This window comes from Sander vitreus, chromosome 15, assembly GCF_031162955.1.
Source record: "Sander vitreus isolate 19-12246 chromosome 15, sanVit1, whole genome shotgun sequence".
Classification (NCBI taxonomy): domain Eukaryota; kingdom Metazoa; phylum Chordata; class Actinopteri; order Perciformes; family Percidae; genus Sander; species Sander vitreus.
Window position 1 is genome coordinate 20,116,969 of NC_135869.1, and position 11,174 is coordinate 20,128,142.

Consider the following 11,174-nt stretch of genomic DNA (forward strand, 5'->3'; position numbering starts at 1 on the left):
AAAAAAAAATAAATAAAAAAATAAATCCTGTCTTTGAGTTTACTTCCCGTGTGTTCTTCCTCAGAGCCAGGCCAAGACTAGATTAATAAGTCCAGTATTCAGTTGTTGAAAAAACTCTAAGTGCTGATGGTGTTGGTTCACTGAACATCTGATGTGGTGTGCACATTTAAACAAAGGATCCAGTGCCGTTCCAAGGTTTTATTGTCATCAATGCAGGGAAAAGGTTTACACTGGTTGCAGGTGAAGAATGAATGAATGAATGAATCTAAATAAATATATAAAGAAAATGTCACAGCTCTAAATAGCCTTGAACAAATAACAAATTAGGTTGGATTCAGTTTGACTTACATCAGTAATGCATCCACAGTCTGCACTGCATCTACAAACTGTACTTGGTTTTTCTCATAACTTTAAACAGGATTTCACTCTGCAATCTAACATAAAACAAACAATATACATCAAACGTTCAGACATAACATTCAATGTGAACAAATATAAGTGGTATACAATGAAAAAGTCCATTAGACTCACATCACTCCTCTCTTTGTTCTGCCTGCTTTGTTTGGAGGGAAAATGAGTGCCAAAGGCCTGAAGGGCGGAGTTATATAAGCTTGGAAAGGGGTGTAGTTTCAGTGGTGATTGACAGTCCATGAATGAGGCAGGTCAGGTGGAAGCTTGATATTTAACAGTTGTCTTTCATCTCTGGTTTGGTCTCCACCTGCTCCTTAAATATTTGGGTTTTTCTTTACTTATAGAGGCTTGACTTTTTTCACCATGGCACATAGTACATACTTCATCATACACCTTAGAATGTGTTTTAAGTCTGTGTCTATAGGAATCTTGGCTCATGTCACACTGTCCAACTAAACTTTATTTTAGATGATCAACAATTAGATTTGAATCAAAGGGTCTCTAATCAGGTTATTTATCGTTCATAAACAATCGTCTTCCATGAATGTTTTGCAGTCAAAACACACCTGTCTGCCTTCTCAGAAGCTATTTTTTCTGTTTGCTGATGAAGTGAAACACACCTTTCGTTTAAACTGCTGGGGGACAAAACACTGACAGAAGTTACTGCAGCCAGCACTTTACAGTAACTGCCGCTGGACTAAATTTCTCTGAGACTTTAGATTAAATTAATAACATTTTAAGAACTATGGAGTTCATTCAAGATGCTGATTGGCCTCTGACTGCCAGACAAAAATACACACTCAGAATATCTATTTAACCATTTTGTCACAAAGCAGACGCCGTATACAATCTTAGACGGGAAGCTAGAAATGTCTTTGGCTCAGTGTAATCACAAAGTAATAAAATGAACAAATTATACATATTTGGCTTGTTTGTGTGTGTGTGCGAGCTTTGTACAAGTCTCACCAAGTGGGCTTGATTGGAAGAGCTTCACTTGGCTTCTGCCCCTCCTCCCAGAGGCACTGAGTTGGAGTTCATGCCACTGCCAGATTTGTGCATTAAAATAAAACAGGATCTTAAAGCTAACAAGCAAACAAATTATTCTCCCAAAGACGAGCCTGCTGTCCAAATTCATCTTGTACTCCAAACAAAACAAATTGGCACGCAGACCCGCCAGAATCCACTGATACTAAAAAGGTATTTTATGAATTATATAATTTGTTTTGGCTCAAAGAGGAAAAAATAAAAGGTTAATGACATATGAGGGATTTTGTACATTTTATTTTAGGAACAGTCTGAGCCTGTAAGCATGCTACAGTTGCTTTTGGCACACAGCATCAACACGCATTGCCAATGAGCACAAACCTAACCTACAGATATATCTGCTGATGAAACATATTTGTAATTGTTTGCTTGAAGCAACTGCAGTTGTCTCCATTCCAAACCAGTCATTTTTTCCCCACCGTTCAGAACTTAATGTTTAAAAAACCACTTTTAATGAAAATAATTTTTTTTCGCCAATTTCTGTGCAAACTGACTGTTAAAAAAGAAATAAAACACCCAATTGTGTTCATTATGAAGAAATTGTATCATTCATGCTCTTGGCAACAAAGCAATAAAGAGCACTTGTGGAAAGGATAATTGAGCGATTCAGATTGCACTCCATTTTCATCTGAATGAATGTGGAATTATAATGCCAAGCGGGTAACAAAAAAAAGTAAAATGCATACAATTGGTCCACAGAGCCTGAAGAAGGCAGCAACATTCCTTTGCTTTGGACTCAACCCATGGAACCAATATTAATTTAAAAGGTAAAAGTGCTCCAGAGTGAGTCATACTGTAACTACAGTATTTTGACATTTTATAAAACATCAGGAGAGAAATGAAAATACCAGGTTGTTCTTTTTACTTTCAGGATGATTACGTGACTCTGTATGGGCTCTCATTAATTTACAATCTGCTGCAAAAGAATAAACACATGTTGGTTTTGTCTTTATAGAAAAATAATTAAGACATTATCAACATTCAGGTATAGCATACATACACCAGTCTCACCATCACATGTGGGCCATTGCGATATTAGTCTTCACAGGTAGAATGAATCTAGTAATGGCACAATGTACTTCCTCTGTTAAAAGCCTTGCAGTGGCTTCATACATTCATTTAAAAAAATGGAAAGTTTGACACTGATATACATTTTTTGATACAATAGTTTTCCACATGATCTGTTTTGTGTTGGTTATTAATAATGGAAGTAATCTGTTTTAAGACTATAATATTATATTTTTTAATCTCAACTTAGGTAAATGATATGGCAGTAGTGATTTAAAAAATGTCCTCATAACTAAACAACAAAATAGGTTGTGTTTACTAATGACTCCCAAAACAACATATATGATTGTTCAGGCTGTTCTCATGAACTATTCGTACATAGCTACGAAAAGTATTGCACTGAAATTCTTATGTATTCCACGTATTTATTACTGTAAGCCTCACATTGACTGCCGTTGTAAGGCAGCAACAGCTAGTGACTGTAGTACTTATGACCGGAGAAGCTAAAAAAATCCGCATAGGGAAGGGGTCAGGGCCATTTTCTGTGGGGAGAAGGGTCTGCCATATTTCTTGGTTTCAGAGCTTTGTTCCCAGGACAATTTCTCTGCATCAAATGTATTTCCTTTGGTAACCTTTGACCCAGGAATGGAAAGGTGACTGGAGATGGAGCAGTATTAGAGAATGATTCACCTTGTGTTTAAAATAAGATGGGAAGGGAGGAGAGGAAGTAACACATGAGCTAAAACTAAGGATAAAAAAAACAATGCTTACTCTGGAATCAGGTGTGGCGTGGCCCATTGGAATCCACTGAGGAATAGTTTTGTGTCTGCCTGTTTGTCTGAATGTTTGACCCCAGGGCTCGTCTGTTCCTCAGGTTGGAAGCAGACTTTACAAAGTTCAGCTTGAGCTCCCAGACCTTACCAATATCAGACTACTCAGCAAGAATCAAGGTTATACAACAATGTAGATAGGTAACTAAACACCAGATTAAGGCAAAAACATGTACTTCTAAATCCAATGAATGAAACATTAACAATACCTCTTTGGGGAGCAATAATAAAAAAAACTATATATCCATTTTTATCGCTGCATTACATAAAAAGCCATACGCTCAGTTACATCAAGCCCTGTTAGGCAGTTTTATGAGCCTGATGATTTGTTAACAGCTAATTTCAAGCCGAGGCATAAATGGCTGCGCAAATGTCACAAGTTTAGAACTTATAATTGGAGAATGTGAGCGAGTAATAACAATAAAAATGTTGTTTTGACAAATGGCTTGTCATTGGGCACCGCTGGTATGGTAAAATAAAGAAGGGTGTGGCTGAGCGAGTCAGAACTGGTGAAAGAGAAGGAGAGAAAATAAATGAATGTGAGGGAGGGTGTTGAGCAATGACACACTTTTATTCACTTGACTGAGAACAAGCTGAAAATGGACTTCGTTGGGGACACGTTGGGATCAATTTCCTTCATGTGGTAATCTCTGCGAGAGAAACAGTCAGTGTGGTGGCAACTTGATTTTGTGACTTTAAATTTTGTCATTATTACCTGCTTTCAGTTTTAATTACTGTACAATAGTGTCTATGGAATTTGCTGAATATACTTATGTTACGGGCCATTTTTTAATGTGTAATATGAATTTAAATATAAAGCATCACTCTATTAGTATTTCATTTGGACACTGTCCCAAATCACAGCACGACACAGAATTAGAATAATCAGACTACTGCCGTCATGCGCAGCAGTACAGTGGTCCCGCTGTGTTGATCTTTTTATCTCAAAGACTATTGACTAAAATTGAGCTTGGGGGTTTTAAATGACGGGGTGGTAGGGTGTGACTTTGGAAGTTAAGGCACAGAAGGGATGGCTGTATGTGCTTTGCGTGTATGAATGGACTTTTCCTAAAAGAGACATGACAGTGTTACAGCAGCTGCCTACTTATCTATCATCAGAGTGCTCAGGTGGTGAACTCTCGTCTGTCCATCATCTGCTGACAAAGTAGTTGACACCTTGTTGTCACCCAAGGTCCCACTTCACACCACTATCAAAGGCCAGATGATAGATGTCTGCCTTTTCCTTTTACTCTGAGGTGACTATCAATATAAAATGAGCTCAACTTCCGGGATGATGCAAAGACAGACATGACAGGCACAGTTCCCCCAGTCTGAACTGCAACTCAGGTGAACTGAGGATTTAAATTGCCTGCAGGTGTAAATGTGAATGTTAATGTCTGTGTCTTAGCAATGCGATAGACTGGTGACTTTGTGCTATACCTTGCCTGCACTAAGGGCATGCTGGGATATGCTCCAATATGTTTTCAATTGATGAAGTAGAAATGATGTAATTATAGTTTACATAAGCAAGTAGCACTAATGTGAAACCAACCCCGCCGAGGGATTGCTTAAGAGCAAAAGATACCAAAAGTGCAACAAAGGGAAAACATCTACATTCTACCCTATCCATGGAGGGCTTCCTCTCTGAGAGACCTTTTTTATATTTAACTCTTGATTCAACATTTCCTGCTACAAGTATAGCACACTCAAGACTCTAATGTAATTTGGGAACACACAATAAATCCAAGGAATAGACTCTCTTCTCTGTTGTAGCCTCTGCTTGTGATTTAGACCGATGCCTTCAGAAATGCCTAGAGGTCTTTTCTCCACTGAGCCACTCACTTTTAAGGACAGATACACGGCTGAGACAAACATAATGTTGTATATATAGCATCTGGGACCTCTCAGTAACAAGACAGTTTCTCTTGCTAATGCCATGCTAACCTAACACACAAAAATACAGTTCAATTAGTTATTGGAGAAAGTGTCTAATGTGATTATTGAATGATCAAAAACATTGTATGCCGTTTTAGTCAGTGTTAATGATCTAGCCTTGAATATATAGAACTGTCTGCAACACTATAATCTGTTGAATATGCTGATGTGGATTAGATATTGAACAAAGAGAAATTGTATGAGAGAAACAGTACAATGACTCTCTTACACTGCTATTTGTTAACTTGCACATACTGTATGCCTCCCAAGAGCTTATTGATGCCTCTGTTGATGGTGGAGTCTCTTGACTGAACATCTTGATCGCCAATTGTTGCACCCAAATACCTGACAAATTACGAACTAAGGCATTCCTCTATTGATATCAGATGCTACCGCACCTAAAACAAGAGCAGAATAATGACTGAGTGGGCCGTGAATCTATTGATTGGTTAGCCAAAGATTAACCTGCACCAATCCATCCAGCTGTGTGTGTGAGGGGTCAGATGTTATCTTCTCCAGTTCTTCACATTTCTATCTGTGTGTGTTTGTGTGTGCGGTTAATGTCTCATACAACAAAGGGTTGGTGAGTTTAGCCGGAGCAGACAACCTGTACCCTCAATTAAGCAGCTTGTAAAGGAACAGCAAACGCGAGGTGAAAAGAATATGTTTTCAATATCCATTCGCCTTATTGGTCATTATGCTTATCACAGAAACCAATTTAAATGACTTTGCACTTGAGGACATAGGAGACAGTGATTTATTATTGCTGCACCTCCAGCCCCTCATTCACAATGCATATTGTTAACATGGAAATAACAATTGCTGATGATCACATTCAGTGGCTCGGAAGGTTAAATAAGCACCTTGTCCAAAGCTATGACAAGAATACCCTAACTGTGAGAGAGGACAGGCCTGCGACCACTCACTGTAGCAAAACAGAGTCTTATATTTCAGCAAGGTTATTGGTAAACTGGGTTGCAGTGGTAATATGCTGTCATATTAGCTCTCTGGATGTCAAAATGTGATACCTCAGAGGGAGATCATAGGCTGTATCTCCTCCAGCAGGGCTAAAGCTGGAATACTACTCAACCAAACAAAAGTAATGCACATGAGTGAATAATGATGATACTGTTAGTGACATGTCACTTCCAATAATACATACTTCACATATTGCCTTTAGCTTTCCATACAGAAGTCTTAGAGTCATAGTATTGGCTGGCACTGCCTTGGTTTTGGATGCTGTGGAAATAAAATCCAGCACATAGAATAAAATGATGAATTGCTCCCTATGGCCAATAAGCAAATCAATGCCAAATCAATGCCCATTTGGGATACAGGTAATTAATGGATCTGTGCAGTATACAGTGTGGAGTTCTAGAGACTGTGGGCATGATCAAAGGTCAATGAGGCCATACAGATAAGATGGTTGTGCTATGGCTAATGGAAGGTAGAGGCAACACAATGTTTTTTTGCTTTAACACAGGCGACTGCTGTTAGTTTCAGTCGTTGGTTTCTTTTAACCATGACCCAGAATGTTCCATAACCTTAACCAAGTAGTGTTTGCGCCTAAACCTAACCAAATCTGAACCATAGTGTTGTCACATCATAAAATTATTTTTCTAGGGCTAACGATTACATTTTCTTAATTGCGATTAATCGTTGAATTTCTATAGTTAATCGCGATTAATCGCATGTTTTATCAAATGCTTAAAATTCTATTATTTTGCATTTCAGAACTGTTTTTAAGTACATATTAACAATGGAAAGCAATTCTTACCAGTGTATCTTGATTGGGAATCAAATGAATGCAAAGAAAATTACTTTATGAACTTGATTTTAAGACTTGTATTTGTTTATTATATATTTAATCTAGTCACACATTTGAATCTAGAGTCAATATTAGGGTTGGGTATTGTTTGGTTTGGATACCGGTGCTAAAGTGGTACTTTTAAAATGGTACCGGTGCCTTAACGGTGCCTGAACCGATACTTTTTAAGAAAGTTAAAGAAAAGAAGGGTACTAAACAGTCGGTGACATTAAAGAATGGCTTGTTTATTGCTAAGGCCACATCGCCAAAATTAAATGTTTAATAATAATGTAATCACTATAACAATAACTTATTTCACTAGTAAATAGCTGTTGAATGACAAAAACAACCACCAGATGGGAAAAGGGCATTTAACAACAACTTTGAATGCACCACGAGACTGTAAATTACAGTTTCATCGAACGCACCGTCTGTGTTTTTCCGACAACAGCAGCTGCAGATTGTTACATCCCGGTGTCGGAATCCTCTACAGTGAAATACAGACAAACTTTACACCGTTTAGCGTTAGCTGTCAGCATTGCAAACGTGTTTAATCCAGCTACTAGCTAGCGGTAGGCTAACGTTAGCTGCTGTTGAGTATAGTGTTAACTAGCGTCACGTGCAGTGATGTTTCTGTTTCCTGTAACGTCTGTTTCAGAGCATCAGAGAGAAGTGCAGACATATCAGTGGCACAGAATGAGGCACCAAAATTCGCGTTGCTATTCCTGCAGCAGCAGGATGTGTTACGAGGAAGTACGGCAAAATAGTCGCCTGTTAGGCACAACGCAAAGCAGAGTGAAGTGAAAATAAATTAATAAATGGCAGCATGCGATTAATACGATTAAAAAAAATGTATGCATTATGCTCGGCCCTTAATCGCATCGCGATTAACGCGTTAATGCTGACAGCCCTATATTTTTCACAAGTGATTTAAAACCTGTTGTGGAGACAAAATGTAAATATTGTCCTGAAGCTGGAGCTAAAGAAACAGAGATCAAATGTCATGATATTCTGCATCTGTGTCATGGTATTCTAGCCTAGAAATCTAGACGCACCCTAGGGGCAGCAAATTTAATTTAAATCTCCGTTGGCTTGCAAGCTGGAAAAACCAAACTCTGGTCAGGCCAATCACATCGTGTATAGAGTCGGTAGGCGCACTTATGGCTACTGCTGCTGGGAACAGTGGTCTTCTGGAAGACTTGGAGTTAAGCTTTTCTTTGAGAAAAGAACAAAGAACGGCACTAAAGACATTCTTAAAAAAGGAAGATGTGTTCGGAGTTTAAAGTTTAAACTATCAACTAGCTTCGCTACCTTCTTCGTTGCTCTGCCTGGTTGTAGCGCTATCCTGTTGCGTGCAGAGGGAATTTGAAAGACAACCGTTTATCCCGCCCCTCGGATTGAGCTCAGTCAATGGTGAGTTCCCAGACCCAACATCTTGATGTGGGTCTGGCTTGTCAGGCTAATGGTATTCTGCTCTACTTGTCATTGACCAAAGTATTGGCCAAAGTCCAATTCTGACCTGGCCATGGGTTGCCAAAATGTTTAGGAATCATTTGCTTGGAACCATGAATAATTATCCTAGACTTAAGTGTTTAAGGTGGATAGACCAACCAACTGACAGACCAATAAACAATGTCATCTGTTGTAAAAACAATACATACCTGTATATACTGAACTACTGTTACACAACATATGTTTAAAGTTAATTTGTACCTACAGTGCCAGGTTAGCATGACATGTTGTGGGTCACCAGAAAGCCCAACCAAGGGACAGCCAGTATGATAGTGATTTCATTGTACGTGCGGGATATGCCTGCAACAGGGCAGCTTTTTACACAAGAGTTAGGCATGGCTCTAGTGCTGCTGCTGTGTCCCTCATGGGCCTCCTACTCACTTGTTGACACATAGGTCATTGCAGGGCGTTGGCAATGCTTCCAAATATTCAGACATAAAAAGACATGGCAGACACATAAATTAGAAAAAAACACACACACAGAGATGGGCTTGTTAAGTGAGCAACAGGCAGACATTTCTCTTCTCATTACAGTGCTAGCATGTGTGTGCGTGTGTGTGTGTGTGTTGGCTCCTGCTTGTGGGATATGTTGTGTTTGGCCATGACTTTTCATCCTGGTAGCTCATAATTAGACAGCACTGGATGCTGCTGAGGAAGGATGAGGTTAAGGAGTGGGAGCGAGCGGCCTGTCTTAACAAACATGATGAGCAGCGTTTGAGGCTTAATTACAGGAGTGACACCCCCGCTGGACCTTGATGACACGTTTCCTGTATTTAGAGGAAATGAACGGTATCGATTGTAAGAGGCAGAGTAGAGTCATGTTTAATTGCATTAGAATAATTGCCTATTGATGGCTGAGGTGAGCCCTGTGTCAGGTGTGAAACATGTTTATGCCACACTGCTCTGAAAGTTGTTTAATGCTATTATACTGAAATACATTTGATACGTTTGTGTAAATTCTTACCCAGTGTTTTGGCACCATATGGTTTCCTGATGCAGATTTACAGATTGATGTATAAAATTGAATAGTTTGCCACTATGTTTGTTGGAAATAATTCCTCCTTTTATCCCCATTTTACAGCTGTCCCACACAATCCTTCCCAATGCATTCGTGCAACTTCCTCCAATTAGGCTTGAGTTTGAGTATGATCGATACATTTCCTTGTGGCCTTTGGGTCACCTCTGGCAATTGTCGATAGGTATTTGAGGTTGCCATGTCAGGGCTCTCTGCTTTGCAGTTTACCTTGCACCATCAGTCTATTGATCTTCCACCTTCCTATCAAGAAATACAAAAAAAAACAGTATGCTAACTCGTACAATATGTGTTCTGCTGACTCTGCTGTTGCTCCCAATATTTATCATCCCATGCCTAATCAGTTTTGCACTGAACACCTCAGCTCAAGCTTAATAAAAAGATAAAGACAAAAGCTGGTAAAAACAATAAAACGCATAACATCTCCTAGGAGATGATACTAAAGTGCAGTAAATAACATCAGTGCATAATTCATCAGAAATAACAGAGCGGGCCTTTTTTGGGAGAACCACAGTTACAGATGTGGTTTGTTGTATGATTTGTGCTGTCACCAACATCTTGTGTCCCCGCCTGTTACACTCTCTCCCTCCTACAGTGTTTGGGTCCTTGCTTGTTATGAACCCAGACAACATTGATCTTCAGCCAGAGACAGTGGCTGGAAAGTTACCCTGCTCTCAGGTCACTGTGGTCTGGAAGCCAACATGGGATCACTGAGTAAACAAGTGGTTTTAGTCAGGGGGTGGCTTAGGGCAGCCAATACAAGGGCGTGTGTTTGGTATGTATGTGTGTGTACATGTGCCAAGTAGTCTTAAAAGTTTGGATGGACCCATTGCGTGCTGTCTCCTGGAGCTTGTTTAAAAAATGTTGACTGCTTCATGTCTCAGCTGAGGACGAATGTTTGTGTAATATGTTATATGGATAAAATATTCATTATTGGAGCTCTTCAGGCCTGTATGTGCTGTGGGTGGGAGGGCTGTTTAAACACCTCATCTCATCTCATCAATATCATTTCTCAGCATTGCCACTGACAGGCATTAGAGTACTGTCAGAAGAAATTACTGTGTTAAATGTATTAAACTGTCCTTCATGCATATTCATGCTTATATCACAATGGCAACAGACAAAATGAGTGTGGTATCACCAAATTAACATGCAACTCAAACAGACAGAATTATTTTGATATAATCAGCTTAAGTATGACACTGCCAACTTACGGAATTACTGTATGACAGCTCATTTGCATAATAGATGTCCTCAAACAAATGCAATCACTTCTGATTATGTCAATCTGCCTGTTAAAACATGATGAAAATCATGTCATCTGTCTTGATTTTAAAAGAAAATTTCACCCCAAGATACACTTCTAATATTACATGTCATCAATAGGACATGACGTGATGAGTCAAAGCTTTCAGTTTCTAACAAACGCATCGTTTTCTTTTTAAAGTTACTGCTGTTGCTAACACAGCCCTTATTAGGGTCAGCTGAGGTAAATTCCCTTCCCATCTCATGTTGCGGGGACTGACTGAAAATGTTATAGGCTTTCTGTAACTTATATATATTATTATGCTGTGTTAAAAAAAAAATTCCATGA